This window comes from Lepisosteus platostomus, chromosome 12 (genome assembly GCF_059453375.1).
Source record: "Lepisosteus platostomus isolate fLepPlt1 chromosome 12, fLepPlt1.hap1, whole genome shotgun sequence".
In the NCBI taxonomy this organism is placed as follows: domain Eukaryota; kingdom Metazoa; phylum Chordata; class Actinopteri; order Semionotiformes; family Lepisosteidae; genus Lepisosteus; species Lepisosteus platostomus.
In genome coordinates, this window is record NC_142622.1 from 12,995,023 (window position 1) to 13,015,318 (window position 20,296).

Consider the following 20,296-nt stretch of genomic DNA (forward strand, 5'->3'; position numbering starts at 1 on the left):
TCTACATGTCTCTAATGCTGTGACATGCAGGTACCTGTTTAGCTTCTTCTTCAGCTATCTGCATCTCCTCTGCCATTTGGAAGAATTAACTGTTGGAGTAAGAAAGGTTCCTGAATTTTGCTACTGTATCTTATTCAGATTTACAGAAATGGTTCCTCTTTATTTTTATCTGAAGCAGAATAATGGCAAATACAATTCAAAATTCCTAATTTCATATTAATTGTATTTTAGTGGCCTTGAATCTGTCTAAATACTATAAAAATACACTGTGCCGTAATGTATTTATTTAAAACTTATTAGCATTGAGTTCACGGTTTTTTTTTTCAATTTGCATTTTATGCAAACTGTTTAAACTGTCTGGTCATGCTTTAAAATAACTAATTGTTCTCTGTCTATATATGTAGACCTTCTTAGTTTTTACTTGTATGGAAAGAGTTTCTTGTGTGAAAAACTGATCTAGTTCATTTGTGCATGTATTTCTTCCTGCAAAACAATTAGTAATTTCATTTTATTAGATCTGGGGATCAGGCTGCAGAACTGAATGCAGTCCTCACTATGTATTGTGAGTTTGTGAAGTATGTCATAATGGGCTTAAACTGTGCTATTTATTCATAAACATCTGGATCTTAGTTTGTATTTTACTGATTGTGTAATGTAAGTTTATTCAGTAAAAGTGTGATGTATCACGTTTTTCAGAAACTGTATGCATGGCTTGAAAATAAATGAAATTCATAACTTCTAATGTTCTTCTTCTCCAATTCTTATCACTGCATAGTCACGTACAGTCTGCTTCTGGTGATAAGTAAACAGGTTTTTTTTCTGGCAGTGTTAGGACATCATCATCTATAATTTTCTCTGTGCTAGAGGTATTCCCACAAACAATCGTGTCAAATTAAAACTTATCTGTTTTAAAATGAACCATTGGCATGTGTTCATGTGGGCCTTTTTTTGACAAGAATGAACTTGAACTTCAAACTTGATGTACTGTAAATACATGGTTATAAAGACAGTGGTCTGTTTTTCCAGATTTTGATTTTTCAGTTTGGAGTCATTTGGGTAACTTTTTGAACACATGTTTTGAAGGCTGCGTTTTTGATTGGTGTACTAGAAGTCCCCGAGCTAGGGTAAGGGTTTGAATGAGAAGTAGACATTTACTGAATGTTAGGGTTTGAATGAAAGATTGACCTGATTAGTGGGAGTCGCTTCTTTTTGGGAGCAGTTTCTTCATTTGTATTTAACAACTATAGTGTACAGTATGTATGACATATATTTAATAAAAAAATATTTGAATGTCCTCAGAATAGCAATGACTTGATGATTTACATTGCTAAAGAATAATAGTCAAGGTCACTCTCTGGACCTGTGTAAAGAAAGTATTGACTGAGGTTTTGGAGTGGAATAGGTTCAGAAGGAAAACATACAGTAGAGATCTTAGTTTAGAAACTTGTAAGAACATTTGCAGGGATAAGTGATTTCAGTGCAGTCTTATTTGGATAAGTGAGATGTAGAAAAACATACAAAACCTTCTCATCTAATTGAGTGAAAAATTTGAATAAAATGAAAACCTTATTTCTGTATTATAATGTTGCTGTACAGTATTAACTGCGTTGTCTTCTGGATGTTGTTTTGGTTTTGAAATTGAAGTACTGAAGGAAAAAGGGCTACTTGCAGTAGACAAAGGGTTTTTTAGTTGGGAGTCAACAACAGAAATTGCTTATATATATATAAATATAGTTATGAACGTCACAGTATGAAAAAGAAAAGTAAAATATAGGGGTACAGGTGTATTGGGCTTAGGGTCCTGGAATTCTAGGATTCCAGTAGGTTGCAGGCTTAAATCCTTGGAAGGACACTGCTTGTATACCCTTGAGCAAGGTAACTCACTCAAATTGCGCAAGTAAATGTGCCTCTGACATGTTAACATGTGGTATATTAATATCAGTTCCACAGTGATAGTGCTAAAAGGGTGAAGGGATCTTTTTTTAGTATCCACACAGGTATTCCAGCATCTGTCATTCCTGCTTTTCCTGTTTTGTCTTGCCACATTATCCCTGGAAACATAAATGTTATGTTGGAACTGGATTGAATGAATTGGTACCTCAGAATATTACTTAACTTGATCATGGACTTTTTAAATGTAGACTAGATAGCACATGTCAAAAATCACTTCTTGCCTTTGTCCTCACTGGCTTTCACAATGCAGCACATACAGTAGCATGAAATGTTTAGATACATGCTTAGCAGGGGATCTTCAAAATGCACATTCTAGTTTTATTACTGATGCATACAGCGGAATTCACATTCTAGTGCAGGAGTGGATACTCTTCAATTCTGAAGTTAAAACAGTAGCAGCAGCATACTTTTTTCTCATTCTTGTAAGTAAAGAAAGTAAAGAATATCTACATTTAGAAACAAGAATGGGGAGGTGTACTACATTACCAATCAGCTCTGAGAGAAAAAGAAACCACATTAATTTCCAGTATACTCCATTGTGTTTTATTACTTAAAGTTTAATTTAAATCTTTTCACAGGAAGTCACAGAAAATAATAGTTCTGAACTCCTTTTCCCATAGATGACGATCCAGTTATATTATTTTTAAGGCTTTTTGGAAAAATTGTTTTTGGATCATTCTTCCTATGATAAAAACAAGATTTCTAGGAAATTAACACTAGGCAACAGCTGCTGTTAAAAATGTCATATTTTAAGAAGGTGCAGTCTTAGGCCTTCTTATATAATGAGATTACTACAGCTGAAGTTCCCCTTTTGGTTCACTCATGTTACACTGCAATAGATTCATAGAGCAAAGCCAGTGACATTGATGGAATGCTGGACTGTCATTGCCACCATTGATAAAATTGGGATAAATCTGTTTTGGCTGTATAGAATGTGTAATTTCAGCCCTGACTCATTTCGTAATGGTGCTGTTGTCTTCCATCAAGTGCTTAGTTACAAATGGAGACTGATGCTAATGAGTAAGGTCACACATGCTGGCACTAAGCAGCAGTGAGTAGAAAAATGTGTGTATAATAAGCTGTAGTTTCCAGTTGCGTGCTGGGAATGATGAAGGCTTTGCAACCCTTTGATTATTTTAAGCCCATTCACATAATGTCAGTTAATTCCATATAACTTACAGCCCAGTTACTTTTACAGTGATGGTCCAAAAGGCTTTTATTACACACTACAATATGGTGTGCAGTTTTTATGTCCTATTTTAAAGGGAGGGGCATTTGTCTTAATCCATAACACCTGCTATTCAGATTACATTTCCAAGTGCCTATCAACAATATACTTTTTGGGGCGTCTTTGCTAAAACTCACCATTCTGCTCATGATGCAGAATCCAGCTGTAGATTGAGAGCTGTTCCCTTAAAACTTAGTATGTGTATTGACTGATTCAGCTTCTTTCTCAACTCTTAAATGCACTTAACAAAATCTAATCACACCTTCTTTTTAAGCAACATGAATCAGAAACAAGGTCAGAACTGTGTTTTATGGATATACAAATGACATATTTGCTTTCCTGCTTAGTTTGGGAGTTGTTTTTATCCTTTGTATATCTGTGTTTACCTGTTGGCTTGACTGCTGCAAAATCACTTTGGGCCGTTGAAGTAAATAGAAAGGGAATAAAAGATATGGTGAGACGGTTTTTATTTAACTGCTTCCTGAAACATATGGGAAGCACAAAACACCCGTTTTCCCTTAGGCTGTTTCGATGAGTAAGGCACTGAGTGCGTGTGGACCAGACAGGTGTTCACAGCCTCTTCAACAGAGGGCCTTTTAGGGGCAGATGTGTTGCTGAATACTGAAATTTGCCCAGAGTCTGTATTTTTGTTCTTATAAACATTTTCATTGAACACTTTTGGAATTACCTTCCCAACAGATGGTGCATGGTGGTAATCACAGATATCTTGTGTTTACCTGCAGATGTGTGAGAACAGCTCACCAAATGCCTTTTTGTTTACTCAGTATTACAGTGGCCTGCTGTAAAAATCTGTCTCTACTGAGAGTAATTTGATAACTGAGAAAAGGGTTTGCTGAATGGGATCTTTAATAGTTTGGTTTATTACTCATTTGTTTGATTTAGTGCGACAGTTGTGGGTTGGTTGTTTCAGGTTGTGGAACACAGGTGCATGCTTCTGAGAAATGTTCTTGTTTAACCTTATAATCTGACAACTCAGCAGTGCAGCACAGTGCACAGGTCTTCAACCTCTATGGTGGAGAGAGTAACCAATGTTCTTTCTGCAGAGCAGCAGAGGGGCATTAACATACAATACAATGACTATGTGCAGCTGCCTTCCAGTCACAACTGTTACAACAGTTCCATTAACAGCTTTGTTGTGGGTTATTCTTACTTTAGCATGTCAGTAAAATGTTCAAGGTTCTCTGGGTGTTTAAAAGCATCTTTTAATTTAAAAATAGTATGCCTTTATTGGCGGTTCCCTTATAATGGTAACCACATTGCAGTGAATATCCCACTCTGCCACGTGTTAGAATTCCCAGTTGTGGCTATTAAGGTACACTGAAGAAACAGATGGGAAAGACTAAAAATATTTTTTTATTATGATTCTTATTTTTTTATTTATTATGATTCTTTCTACAAGGAAACTATGGCAGGGTCATTCTGTATTTTATTTCCTTTTGGTGATGGCAGTTGTGTGGGTCTGGCCAAGAATTAGTGGTTATATAGCTTATTTTCTGAAATGCCCAGACATTTAGGCCACTCTGTCAACTTTAGTATAAGAATGTAACTGTTTATTCATTAAGGAAACAATGAATTCCCATTCTGAGCAATTCTCTTCCCCCACCCCCATGTGTTCTTAGATTAAGATGCAATGTTTTTAGTTTTAGGTTGATATATATTTACAAAGTTTTAAAAAAGAAACTTTTCTCTTAGAAATGGCTGTATGGATTCCTTAATCCTTTAGTGCTATGGAACAAAATGTTAAGATGGAAACTCTGTGTGTCTCTTAAGCATGTGGTAATTGATTCTAGGAAAAAAAAATACCAACTATAAAGTAATGTACACCAGAAAACTAATTGCATATGGCACGATTTGAGTTATAAAAGCAGAGAATATTCTGTAGTTAAAAAGGGAAATTGAAGCAATTGTATTTTGTCAGTTAGAAGCATTTTGAACTGTGTCCACAGTGTACCCACCACCTGTTGTGTTAAGTAAAGTCTATGGTTTCAGACCTAGTTTAGGTAACGAATAAGAGCGAAAAGCTATCAGGTTTTTTCTATTCATCTTCAAAATAATACTAATCTGATTAATTTCTTAACCTCTGTGATTCATCTGTTGATGGGAACAATCTGCTATTCATTGCTTTAGATTCTAAATGGAATGCACTCTAAAGGGGAGCCCACACTGCACAATGATATGCTCCAGGTTTACAATGGCCATGTGCTTCACAGGGGACTCTTTACAAGACCACCTGCTTATTTTTTTTCTATGTGACTGACTTGCAGTTTCTTTTCATCCTCCCTCAAATCCTTTGTAGTTTAAGGGATCTTATAAGAATAGATGCAGGTGATTCATCAACGGGAGTACGGTGTTATTCAGACCGCGAATAATGCAGAGGGTTGTGTTATGCAGTTATTTAAACAGGATCTGACTGCTTCCACTGAGATGACTTGAAATTAGAAAGTGATTGTTAGGTTTAAGAGAAACTTTCACCTGCAGGAAGCAGCAAATACAAGCCTTTAAGGTGCATAGCAAAATTAGTGGAATGTATTATTCATCCTGCAGAAACACTGGCTCTTATTTTTAAACTTTTAAGACCATCTCTGTTGAATGTTTTGTAGGACCTTTTAAAAGTTAGATTTTGTTCATAATTACACATATTTCTACAGTGTGATTTATTTGGTGCGATAGTCATAAAGTATATTGTTTGAAGTCTTGAGGAGAGGGAAAACGTGTAGAATTTGATTAGCTTTTTGAGTTTGGTTGAAATAAACCTAGTATTGTAAAAAATATTTTTCAAAGTATATTTCACAATTTAGGGGTTATTTTTATTTCTGTATATTTGAAATGTAAAGATAACACACATTTGGCATTGTGCTATCTCATTATGTACACACTGAGAATGCCTATGTAAAGAATCAATCTTGTGGTTGTCTTTTGGTATTTACCAGTTGAAGGTCCTTTGTTTGACTTTTGCTTTTCATTCTTTACTGAGACCATACAGTATTATCAGTAAAAACTAAATTTGCCAAATATAAAGGCGGTTTTCCCCCAGCAATATTTCTGCTGTATAAAACTATTTGCTGAGTATTGCAGTGTATCTGTGCATAAAAGAGACTACTCTTGAGCTAAGAACCGTTGGCAGTGAACTCGTGGTATAGAGTAGGTAATGCAATCAGACTGCATTAAACATTTGATCTTTCATTGTAACATAGTTCCTCGGGCACAGATTGAAATACATGCATGTGGAAGATTCAATTTTTTTTATCTTTTGAGTTATTTTAGTGCAACTAACATGTTAGAACTACAATAAAAATTTACACTTCGGTTACCATAAAATGGTCAGAATGGTAGCTAAGGGCCTAATCTCATATATAGTATGTAACACTAATTAAATGCCTTTAAATTTAAATTCATATGCATGCTTACTCCTTTTTGTCAAACATATAACTGACTGGAGGTTACGCACTAATGCAAACCACACTATGAATAAGGATGGAATTTAAACTCATAACATGCATGTTTCCAAAAAGATGCAATAGATGACATGGAATATTTTTTTTTTTAGATAAATCTAGTTTATCATTTACATTTGGCTAAAGTTAAAACTAGATAACACCCCTATGTATTACTTAAGAAAGTAAACTGCTGACACCAATTGTGTGCTCATGGTAAAGCATATGTTATAAAATCTCTTTTATGGAATTGGCCATACAATTTAATAATCCCTATGTTCTTAGTGCATTTCAGTTTGAGGTCAGGCTCATGCAAGTTTCCAACAGTTTTGGCCTTAGGCTGGTGTCTCCTCCTAAATGATAATTTGTGAAATTGCTAGCCTCTTGACTTTTTATTAACATACAAATGCCATCATACTCATATCTTGTCTCATATCATCACTGAACCACATATTCATTCAATTTTGTTTGTTTATCCTAAGGCTATTTTTAATATTACAAATGTGAATCTGTAAAAAACAAATGTCCATGAATGTTACTTTTGTGCTTCTCCAAAGAATTTCTCTCACACATTCTATTGGAAGCTTAGGAAAAGCACTGAAAAACACAGCTGTCTTATCTTCACCCTTTTATACTCAACATTTTGGAATATGCAGTCACTTTTAAAATGTGAATCATCTACATAAACCACTCAGGGAAGATGCAGAAATACATCCTGCTAAAAGTGGTTATTTATTTAAAAAGAATTTGACAGTCATTTTTAATACCCGCTAAATATGAAGTAGCCAAATTGTAAATCAGCTCATTTTACCACTTGTGCTGTAATGGACAGATACTCTTCTGATACACTCTCCTTTCAGAGCCATCGATCATTTTATCCTCTATGAGATGCATAGAGCCTTAGAGGAGGTTAGCCTGTGGACTGCAGGCTCTTAGGCACCTGGTTGGTCTCAGGATGCTGCAGCCTACCCTAACACATAGTTAGGGTAACACATAGACACTTTGTACTAGAAATGCAAGTGGAATATCTTCACCGTCAGTAGTATAGCAACTGTGACTAATTCACGTGTTTCACCTTTTTGCTCAAAATACAATCACAAAACATTCTATTTTGCACCACTCTGCCACCAAATTACAAGTTTTTGTAAGTAATAGAAGGTAAGATAATGTAGATCTTGCTCTTTGGGTTTGCTTTATCGTCAGATTGACTGGCATGAGATTTAGGCGCATGTTCTCACGGGTTAATCAGTCAATTAATTGCTTAGGTGGCAGCCTACATCCCTTAAAAAAGGCTTTCAAAGCCTTATTTGGCCCACATCAAAGCCTCTCATACACGTCCTTTAGCAAGCCTTTAATGGGATTGCAGTCTTGGCAATTACTCTGTGTAGATCAGGGGTCTTCAGCCCTGCTCCTGGAAAGCCTCAGTCCAGCAGGTTTTATTGGTCACTATTAAATCATCAATTTCTTAAGATGTGGAACAATTTTGTTGTAATCAATGCAGCAGGTAATTTGTTAAAACAAGCAATTTTAAAGATCATTTGGGACCAAGCTCCTTTAACCCTCAAAGACCAGAGCTCTCTGGTTTTAAACAGATTACTTGACTAATTGATCAATAATTTATAGGTATTCCTAATCTTTAGAAACAGGTGACCTGTAGGTCTGAAGTCCTGATTGTACTTTGTTGTCTCCTTATTTAGTTTTTCTAAAAGCCTGAACTTGCAATATTGATTGCTACAGTCGTTGGTTTTAATGAAATAAGAAATAGGTCATATTTTCATAAAAGACTTTTGGAAGATTAAAAAAAACAAACTCTTGATGATCGTGTATGTCTGTGGCCGCATCAGGCTCTGAAGGAGAAAGTGGTCTTTTTCAGGCTTTTGCTAATCCTATCAAGGATCATTAGGTCTGCCTGTTAGTTCTATACTGATTTTCCTCATAATTGATAAATAATCATTACTACAGTGTTTTTTTTAATAGCATATAGATGACATTATGTTTGCTTTGCCATTATGTTTTGAATCTTTCTTCTAGCCAGAGGCATTATTTGATCTTAGCAAAATTATCGATAAATCTATACTTTGTTATGCTATATTGACTATATAGGAACAGAAAAGCTATCTGTGTATGCCTTTATGGTTTGGGACATTTTTTACATTTTTGAAAGTAATGTGACTTTCATTCTTGATGATTTCACCTATTGCTTTGAACACCTGTGGCTTTAAAATATGTATAGTTTGATAATTTAATTGGAAACCATTGAGAGAGCTTTCAGACAACATTGACATCAAAGCTTAGTTTGAAAATTTCTTAATGTATTTGTGTTGTATGATATTACTGCTTACATTAATCTCACCTCAGTTGTGTAAACTAGGGTTATTGTGGTTTTGGATACTTCTACAAAGTGGTGTCAATAGAATGCATACAATTTCCTTTTATTTGCCACTTGAATTCTAGGTTGATCTTTTTTCTATATGACATGAGTAACACCATGATCTTGACATGGATTCTACATGAAAGAAAAATAAGATGTTATTTTGGAATGATGGGAATGTAATTGTTAAATATCTAAGAGCTTGAACTGAAGTAATAAAATAATAAATAAGATGAGGTAGTTTGGAAAATATTTTTCTAAATTCTTGTTATTTTTTAACTATTTTCTCTCATTCATTTTTATTTCAGTTTTTTTTTAAAGTTTGCTTGCTTTTGTGGTTATAGGTCATGAGCTACAAAAATATGCTTGGTTATAAATGTTATCTTCTTCAAGACTGAGGAGCACACCACTACAGTACATCCAATTTTAGTCTCCTTTTATCTCTATAGATAGATAACACTTTATTGATCCCGAAGGGAAATACATTATATATAAATATTTTAACAATAAACTAATGAATTTCAAATAAACACATTTTGTGATTTTTAGACTTTTCAATGGTAATATATGTTCTAAAACATTTAGGAAGATATTTTACCTTCATTCTGCGTGTACACTTGGTATAATACATGGGTTCTCAAATCTTGGAAAGGACAGCCTGTGAGGGCCAGAAATGTCAGTAGATTGTCCTGTTTCAATTGAATTGGACGGCACACGAGATACATTCTCATTAGTGATACTTGCCCAGGGGACTAATGGCACTATTCTGAAAGTCTGAGAAAATGTAGATGTATTTTATTTTTCCTGTGGATTTTTTAAGTTTTATTAAGTTCAGTGAATTAGCTGTAGGTTCCGCATTTTCAAACCATACGTGCTAAAACATTTTAATTACATTTTTCGTGGTGTACTTGTAAGCTACAAGTGTGACTTGGGAAATTTTCATCTTGCCTCTAAAATTAATCTTACATTTTTTTCCAATTTTCTTTTTGCATCCATTATGAATTTATGAAACAATAAATCGAGGTAGAATGCAAATAAGTATAAATTGGCCATGTGTCGCTACACCTGGGAAGGAAACAGTCAACATAAGAATAAAGTTAACTCCTGCATAATCCAAAACAGAAGGGATGTAACAGCCAATCTGAAATAACACATTTGTTGTTGAGGAGGTAAACTGTCAAGTTTCATGATTTAATTTTAATTTAATACATCTTGTCACTGTTGCTAATCTCCCAAGGACTAATTGGTGCCATAAACCAGGGAGAAACTTTTTGGAAGCAGTACTGTATGCCAAGAATGAACAGTTCACCTCTATTTACATATCTGTGTGCCATTTGCTTTTTAACATCCATAAATCCTATTTACATTTTAACATCTTCCTTAATAAATACTGGGAGATCTTGCTCCCTTAGAAATGTTGGCACAAAGTGTTTCTTGAGGAATAATCCAATGAAACTTTATCAGCAGTTGTCCAATGTGATCCTCAGTGACCTTTACATATTCTTTCTTTTTTCTGCCCATAGCAGGGGCACTGTCAGTTGACACAGAAATTATTATTTTTTTAATGTCATTTCAATGTCAAAATGATTAACAAAAATCTCTGCTGTATCATCCCCATTGTTGTGCTATGCATGCGTTTTAGGCAGTATCTTCTTGAACATTGTCTTTTGTAATCTCTCAGGATCTCTTAATTGCGGATGTACTTTATATCCCCATTCTGATCAAGCATGACGCTAAACACCATTACATCTTCTAATGTCATTGTTGTTTAAAGTTTTGTGCCATTTTATTTGAGTCTCTCAATTGATCTGGCAGACAGGGGTAAGTCTTTTATTTTGGAGAAGATTGTGTCTGAGAAAAGCCTCTTTTATTTATTCCCTGTCAGTACGTTTTTCTACGATTTGCATCACATTGTGCAATTTTGTAAATTCCTTCTGTAGCTTGATTTTTACTGATACAGAAGTTAGTATCTCACTTTGGCCCATTTGATTGGTTCAAGTTCAACCTTGTCTGCCTCATCTTTGAAGTCTGATGCTTTGTTTTAAAATGTTATTGGAAATTTGATTTCTGTTTCTCTGAAAACGTAGAGCATAAACAGCACTTTATCTTCAATGAATCGATATTCATCTCTCCAACAGGGCTGAATTGAGAGAACGTTTAGTTTCTTGGAAATCTTCATTTTGTCCAAAATATCTAAATAAACACCATTTCACCTATGTTCTATTGTTGGTGTGCAATCTTGTCTACATTTTTTGTACCTGTGTGTGGACTTTGTAGTCTATCAACACCCCACTAGTAACAAGGGTGTGAAAGTATTTTGGCGTTTCCCTGTGTACCATCACTGTCCTTCTAACAGTTGCTTTTTGTGTTGTTCCTGCAGACTGCATGCAATCAAAGTCTGCATTTGAAAATACAAAACCTAAGTGGCTGTTCCAAGAGATTAGCTTAACTGTTAAAGTTTATTTGCCTTTCTCTAGATTTTGTTTTCTTGGTTAAATTGCAATGACTTTGATTTGTTTAAAAATTATGACAACACCTGAAGTAATTAGTCTGATTTAGGAACAAGTAATACGTTTATTCCATGCTGAAAAAAAGAAGAAAGAAAACACAATGTTTCGGCCGTGGAGCCTTCTTCAGGTTTCCTTTATATGTGTTACTGTTACAGTTACAGCTGGGTGATATACCTGTACAGTAGAAAGATGATCAGTGCATTTGTGTTGTGGTCTAACCAGATAATGCATTCACCTACAGATGCTGTCAGGCTATTCCAAGTGTTCTGAGGTTCACCTTGAACTCAGTGCTTCTCTGGGGTGCAGGAAGGTAATCAGACCCAGACCATCAGAGAAACAAATGAGACTCTTATTGAGTTGCACATTAATTCATTTCAGATGCAGGTCTTTGCAAAATTGATCTGATGAAGCTAAACAGTATATACTATTTAACTTCCCCTCTGTATGTGTATAAACTGATGTTGACTGTTGTAGCCTGCAGCTTTTAAAAGCTGAAATGCATCACATTGCTGTGCAGTATTTGATTTTGTAAATCATTAAACTGTAGACTTGGGGGTGGTTTTCAATAATGCCAGTCCTTCCTGTGGTTTCCATGTTATTGCTAGAAGCTGCTTAAGCCTCTAATCAAGGATCTTAATGGCCAAGTCACTTAACCTGACCATGTCAGTGTAACATGTGATGATGGACAAGTGAGACATTTATCAGTGCAGTCCATGTTAAATATCAGTGTTTTGTAGTATCTAGTGTGGAATTGCAGAAAAACAAAATGGGAAGTTATTAAGTCATCAGTCCAGATTGCTTCATCATTACTGGATGAAGGCCTCCTCAAGGTCAGTGTATACAATCCTATGGTTCCATCCCTTTGTCTCCTTACATTGATATCACTTCTGAAACTTTGGAATTGTTCCATATTTCATGAGGCCTCTCTTATACATCTTAATGTGAATTATAGCTTCTGTATCATTTCAGTTTTCAGAACTGAAGTTAAATGTATGAAAAAAGGATTATGCATTGTCAGTACTGTATCTAACAAAAATACTCCATTCCATTTGGAGTCTGAATTTCACTTATCTGGTTTTCATTTCAACATACATATATCTGGTGTATATATGCATATACTGTACATGTTATTGGAAGAAACCGAAGTTGCCTGCAGGCAGAAGTCAAGTAAGCACAGATATTTTTATCTTTTCAGTGTCTGTCTAGGATGTCTGAGACATGCAAGTGGGCAGATCATGAAGAAACAAATACTGTACTGTCTATATCACTGCATTATACTGAACTTAAGCAGTAAAAAAGTAAGCAATTAAAAAAAGATACGTCACAGCGCTTTCCACTTTGAGTATGGCTTCAGTGACCTAATTTATTTTTTTCCCGTTGTGAATGAAGATGTTGATAACATCATTGCAACACATAATGAGGAATTGCATCTGCAGTTATTCAAATACTGTATATAAGCTCTTACACTGGCAGCTGACAGTTAGTCGTGCTTAACAGTTGCTATCTTAATTTATTATTTATATTATTATTCCCAAATGGTTGTGGAAATTTTGGGATGTACCTATGCAGAATTGAACGTTTTATATAAGAATTTTCTTACCGAAGTCAGACAGTTTGAGATTTGGCAGGCTATTTTGCAAAGTACAGTATCTGAATTAAGCATTTGGCCATATCATATTTATAACTCATTATTTTTACAGAGAATATATGTCTTAAATCTCAATATTTTTTTTTTTAATAAACTTCAGACAATTACAGTCACTAATTCTCCCCAGAGTAGCAGTGTGTTTAAGGGAAACCTATTGTTTCATTAATAAAGCTCTGTGTTTTTGCAGCTATAAAGTATACAGAATGTTTGCAGTAGTTTGGAGCAGTGGTTAGGGTACTAGACTCATAACTGGGAAGGTTGTGGGTTCAAATCCCAGGAGGAGTCCTGCTGTTGTACCCTTGAGCGAGGTACTTCACTCAAATTGTTGCAGTACAATTCCCCACTGTACAGGTATATCACTTTGGATAAAAGTGCCATCCACATATATTGATGATAATTTTAACAGACAATATTACAACTGTGCTGTAAATTCCTTAATTTCATGGGACTGTATATGGAACCCACCAATTCTAACAATAGCTCTCAATATCTTTGTTTAACAATGGCTTTCAGCTATCTTCACCTTTAATATTGAATTTAATGTTACTGAATCTTTTTCCTGAACCTTCTGTAGGTAAAACACCCTTCTGGCTATGAAGTCATGATGTGTGAAGAATCAAACAACTTTCATTTGTTGTGACCCTTTTCTTTTCAATTGGCAATAAATCTATACTTTTGCCATTTTTCTGCAAAATGCCCCCATCCATCATTATTGCCTGTAAAATAAGTTAAGTACTATCTTTCTGCAGAATTTTGTGGCACAGTTCTCTACTAAGCCAAGATTTGATCAGTGTTTGTATAATATATGCATTAATTAAAAATTGAAGACTGGAATCCTCAGCCCTGCTTGCAAAAGTTGCCATATGTTTCTTCAGCTTTTAATGATATTCCAAGTAGTAGCTTAGTATTGTAGTATTAGCTCAGGTCTCTAGACAGGGCTGAATTACTTACAGTATGTTAATGATCCCAGAAGATTTATGAATTTTAAGATATTTTGTTTGATTATTTATTAACTTTGCCTTGATGTGAACAATGGAAAAAAATATTATAAGTCAAGTTTATCTAGCATTTAATGAAAAGGAAGCAGACTTTTTATTTCACTTCAGAGTCAGTTTGTATACATTTGGGTACCAAATTCTGTAACACGAAAGGTATAACTGCTTTTCTATAAAGCCTTAGAAAGTGAAGCTCAAGTGAAGCTCAAACCCAGTTGGCAATGAAAGATATCTGGTGCTAGACGATATAGAGATGTTAAGGGCTTTCAATTAACAAGAAATGTGAATGAAAGCTGATTTAGTAGCTAAGTGAAATTGCAATAGCCAAAGCTGATATTTAGCTTGACTGTACCTGCAGGTTGGAATAGGAATGTAATTTATTTTGTTTTTCTGAAGGAATCACTTCACTTAGAGTGCAGACTGGCATCTTACTGTGTTGCGGCTAATATACTGCTGCTCCACAAGTGGTGTCCTTGGAGGCTACTCCAGCACCTCGTGTGTTTAAACATACAATGGCATAACACTACTTTAATATCTTCTTTTACATCTGTTTTTCAAAATAACAAGGATTTCTTTCAGGGCCCATGTATACCAACTATGTTTAGGGCACTCTGTACAGGGTGAAAACAAAAACAAATAAAATCAAAATAACAATAACATTAAACAGAAATAAAGAAATAAGGACAGAGATATAAAAGAAAAAAAACGTGAAAAGGCGAGACAAGGCAGACGCTAATTAAAAGACTGACTGGACAGATATGGCTGGAGTCTAGATTTAAAAACTGTAAGAGAGTTTACAGTTCTCAGGTTGGCAGGGAGTGAGCTCCGGAGTCGTGGAGCAAGATGGCTGAAAGTGTGCACCCTGAGATGCTGGTGTCTAGAAGAAGGTACTACTAAAAGATGTGCCTCAGTAGAGCGGAAAGCCCTGCTTGGTGCAGCTGCTTGAAGGTGACATTTGCTTATTAGAAAGAGCAAAATCAGACTATTGTTAAACTCTCACATGATGCAAGAGCAGAATTGGGGATATTGATGGTCAGAACGGGCACCACAGGGGCGCAGTGGTTAGAATTGCTGCCTCACAATGCTGTGACCATGGGTTCAGTTCTGGACCTGCTATGTTTGTTGTCCCTGTGTTATCGTGGGTTTCCTCCAGGTGCTCCGGTTTCCCCCCCCCTCAGTCCAAAGACATACTGGGAGATTAATTGGATTCTGGGAATACTGGCCCTGGAGTGAACATGTGCATATCTGTGTCTATCACTGTGTGCCCTGTCAAGGGTGTATCTTGGCTTGTGCCCGTTGCTTGCCTGAATAGACTCCAGTTCCCCTGCGACCCTGTATTGGATAAAGCAGTTATAAAATGGATGGATAGTTAGACTGACAGTATGCTGCCTATGTGTGCTATAACTCACAAGTGACCATCTCAGATTTAAAATACATCCTTTTTAACTTACGTAATTTAAGAACAACATTTAGAGTTGTTATAAGTATAAATTACATAAAAATAGCAAACTTGATCAAATATTACCAGAATCCACAAATAACACAATCTAAAGTGCTTTATAAACATTTAAATTGAGATGAGTATCTAAATGTATGGCATAAAGCCTTAGAATTGTCTCTTTTTTTCTGTTAAACCTAATGGAGTAGATTGTTGGATATATGGACACCTCTTAGGAAATCAAATTCAGGCTGTAAATGTGTAACATCCAATATCTAGTAAGCTAAGTCCTGATGAAATCACCTTGGGAACATCTAATTTGAAAAGCAGTGCTCTGACTACTGTTGGAATTAATTAGGCCTGCAGGTAGGGTTCACCTCATTCAGGATCTGTCACAAACTGAGGTTTGCGAAGGGTGATGTATGGCAGTACACTGACTTAGAGATACCTTCAGGGTAAAACATTTATTACCGCATATGTTTATGCCTTGTGAAATGAATGACATAAAGTATAGTGCTTTTAAAATTATTGCTGATAAAATAGCCTAATGGGATCATTTTCATTATCGTATTCTATGATTATTATTTTAAGGGGTGATCTTCTTTCATATATAACCTAAGATTATTTGTTATAATTATCTTCATAAGTTACTTAATGGACAGAATTTCCTGGGTAAAATCCACTCATGCTTTTCAAGAGGAAAAGGGCTCTAATGCTACAGCAATAGTTCCAAAATAACAAATAGAGTTAAATTAAGTTTACAATAGCTACTCATTTATTTTAGACCACCTTTACAAGTTCAAATTAGAGGTCAGTTTTGGAAAAACTGCCATTATATAGAATTTAAAAAAATGATTTGCCTAATTTTCCTTGTTGTTGAAACATTTTTGAAACCATGACAATGTGTAATTCATATTATTGGATGGAATTTTCATGTGTTTTCAAAGTTTTGAGGATATTACATCCCTGGAATGGTTTTGAATTCTGTGTTGAATATTGACTACAGTATCTTCCTGAAATTAGCTAAGCATAATAACTAATTTCAGTGGATTATATTTTAGTATATATTTTAATTCATCTTACTCTTTTGATGCTGTTTTAGTATTTTGTGATTTTAAATGTACTTTTACAATTGAATTAATTAGTCATACAATTTTCGGAAAGAAACGTTTGAAGAAACTTTAATGGGAAAGGTCTTTTAAGGAGCTACTGCTACATACTTGTTATGGAAACAGTGTGGCTGACCACTCAATTCTTATAAAGTGACTTTAAGTAAAATAGTGTTTTATGTAAAAGAATTTGATAAGAACATCAAGGACTTTTGCTAGAACATGGAGTGAGCTATTTGTTGTAGCATCTCTTTATAATAAAGATTTGTTTAGCTTATGCTTTCCTCCTTTTAATGTGATTACCCAACTGGCCAAAAATAACACCCCATAGAACACCGCAGTGTAGAGTAATATTATAATTCAGCATAACGGCGCATAATACAGTAAGCACAACAAAATAAGACAATTGATTATAGAATGTACATGTACAATGTACCAATTCTAGTACTGCTTGGGAGAGGAAATTTTAGAGTATTTGGAGATGCGGGTTTGCCAGTGATAGTACAAGTAGATTCCATCTAGTTGTTTGGAGCATCATGTCAGAGAAGAGATGTGCTAAGTATAGGAAAGAGAGGTATCAGGTTATCACTAAGCTTCCTTGAAGTGAATGCAGGTGATAGGATCCGGAGAAACCGACATAGTGAGATAAGAGTAATATGAAGAAGGGATACAGAGTACAGTTGCACAGATTTTGAATGGCTGAGTTTGAGGCAATGTGAAAAATGAAATTAAAAAATGTCAGTTTGCTTTACAGTATGGATGCCGATTGTTTTACACTGAAACATGTACTGTAAGTTATAATGTCAATCAGGGTATTTGTTTCTATCATTTTTTTCAGTAGGCTGTTTATTCTATGGCTGTTTTCCTGAATGGCTTCCTGCAGTTTCATCTGGTCACTGCAGGGCCTAGTGAAGGTGAATTATCTGAACTTATTCAAGTTCCACAGCTTCATCATATGCTATTTGCATTTTAGAATTTTTTTAAGCAGGTTTTGCCAAAATGTTTAGCCCTGGAGGGCGAAGCAAGGTTCAGGAGAACACCACGTGATCACACCTGACATCTGCTCGGCATAGGGGAAACTGGGTCTCTGAGACCAGCCCTGGGTAAAACTTACAGCACTGCTGCAAATGTATGCCTAGGGAGCCAAAACATACACAGGATGTTTGGGGAGCATTGCTCCTTTCCTTTGATTTTTTTTAAAGTGATACAGTGTGGTGCATTTAACAATTTCATGCCCTTTCTTTAGTCTAGAAATGTGTTCTTGTTCCTTTTTTTATAGGCTTTGTATTATACAGTACCTACAATCTAAGCAGTTGTTCATAATGTTATATAATGAGTTTACCTTAATCAGTTTTATTTCTAATAATGTATGATAATTTACATTTAAATTACACCACATAAGATTGCAATAATTCTTATATGCAGTCTATTGTTGGCACCTTTACATGGAAGAAGGTTATTTATTTTATTATTTTTTATTAGACTATGTGTATTAAGTAGCATGTTTTACAAGTCTATAGAAAATATGATACTGAGTAGTGCAAGTTAGTAAAGTGAATAATGAAACTGCGAGTCCCTTTGAGTAGTACATTTAGTAAAACAAAGGCAGAAAATACAGCACATTAAAATCTCCATATTGTTGAAAAATTAGCTTTCATTATTCATAGAAGTGATACATACTTTAATTACTCTAATTACCAGGTAATATACAAAGATTGAACATGGAAACAACTGATAGATTTAACTGCACATTTGCATTAAATGTGCAAATTTGCTGTTTAATTAAAAGGGACAACAAAAACAAAGTTTTTAAATTAACTAGTCACAGGTGTTCCGTAACTGTTAATATATGGCCGGAGGCAATTTGGAGCAGCAGTGCTGTAAGCTATGGTTATTAGAAAAGACATGCCGCTCGCTTGTATTTTCCACGTGTTTCTTGATTATTCAACGGTCTGTCTGTGCATGGAGGTGGGTATGAAAAAGGCACATAGAATGCCTGCAGGAGTAAAAGTGTAATCCAGCCTTTGCTGAATTGGTCTCACTTTCACTGGAGGTGGGGTCTCTAGGGAAAGGGGCATGTTGATTGCACAGTGTTGCTGTCAATTTACAGAGGCTGCTGTGATGGACTTCGGGGGGAGCAGGAATAAAGTGGGCGATGATTGCTGGCGGCCACAAAAACCATGGAGTACAGCTGTCAAGTGGCCGTGGCCTCCCGCCCACCGGGATGTTTCCAGGTGTCCCGGCAGCTCAGACTGCCCCTGCTGCTTGGCAGGGGTCAGTGAGGTGTAATGAAGCTAAACAATCCCAGCTGTATGTGTGCATAGAAATTTATAGTTTTTATATATTGTACACAATTAAAAGGATTTAACTGATTGAAACAATCATTTCTCATTCAGTCATTTAAACCTCATGTGTGACCTGATTAATTTATGCAGTGAAATTTAGCTTCCTCTTAAAACTGTACATATTTCTATGTGTAAACATATACAGTAAAGGAACAAGTAATAGGTTTATTCCATGCTGAAAAAAAGAAGAAAGAGAACACAACGTTGTTCTCTTTCTTCTTTTTTTCAGCATGGAATAAACCTATTACTTGTTCCTTTGCAGCCTACGCATGCTGACGCAGCTACCCACCTGAACATATACAGTATATAACTACACTCCTTAGAAACACTATGATCAACTTTCCTTTTACAAAATAGTCAGGTCTCATTTCATATGTAATTTATCAACAATTATGGAATCAGTCATGCCTAATTTTCTGTTTGGAATTAAATCTATCTTGCAGATCTGTGGAATCTGTGGAAGCACATAATGGTAGTGCCCTGAGTGATGAAATTTCTTCTGGAAAAGTTACATGATATCAAGTAGAACACTTGCCTTAAGCCTAAACAGACCTTGGCATGTTTGACTCTGAATAGGTGTACGTTACCATCTATCACATGTTAAGTTTGTAAAAACTGGACTAATGTAAACAAGAAATGTATTGGTGTCTACGTGTTAATATACATTCTCACATGTATGAAATTATTTATTTTAACGACTCCTTTTGAAAATGAGTTTAAACAAATAAACTGATTGCGTTAATTTCAAAAGGACCTACTTATTATGTTTGAAAGTTTAGAAGGAATATGTCTATTTGATCTTTAAATTTCAGCATGGTCTCAGTTGAATTAAGAAGGCATCTTGTGTATATATTTTGATTTTAAATTATTTAATCATCAAAAAATCTCCAATGCCGTTCTGAAGGTCTTTGTTGCCTCTCTAGCATTTGTATTGTTTTTAAATAATGCAGGCTTTTTTTCCTTATTATTGCTGACATTCTACCTGGAAATCTTGTTTCATTGTCTGAAGAGAAGAACTTAATTGCGAAAGGTTTCAACTGAAGTAATGCATGCCGTTTCCATAATTTGTCATCTGTTGTCTGAAACACGAATGTCTTATGAAATCAGGTCTTATGTTGAAGGGGTCTTGCAATAGGCATAATCCTGCAATGTACTGTAATCGACATATACCTTTTATTTGTTGTAATTGTTTTAATACCTTTTTTTACTGAGTGTACATACTATGTGGAATACCGTGATAGATC

At 35.2% G+C, this 20,296-nt stretch overlaps 1 protein-coding gene across 5 annotated transcripts in view; it reads left to right on the top strand.

The window, feature by feature from the left end:
* Window positions 1-20,296, top strand: part of cdkal1 (CDK5 regulatory subunit associated protein 1-like 1) — a 431,336-nt gene that overhangs the window by 89,609 nt on the left and 321,431 nt on the right. Inside the window, exon 1 of one of the 5 annotated variants that reach the window (XM_088601025.1) lies at window positions 1,010-1,124. The exons of the other annotated variants lie outside the window; for them this stretch is intronic. The gene's annotated coding sequence lies outside the window, so the exon portion shown is untranslated. Of the gene's footprint in view, window positions 1-1,009; window positions 1,125-20,296 lie in introns of those variants that run through there. 5 annotated transcript variants of the gene reach the window in all.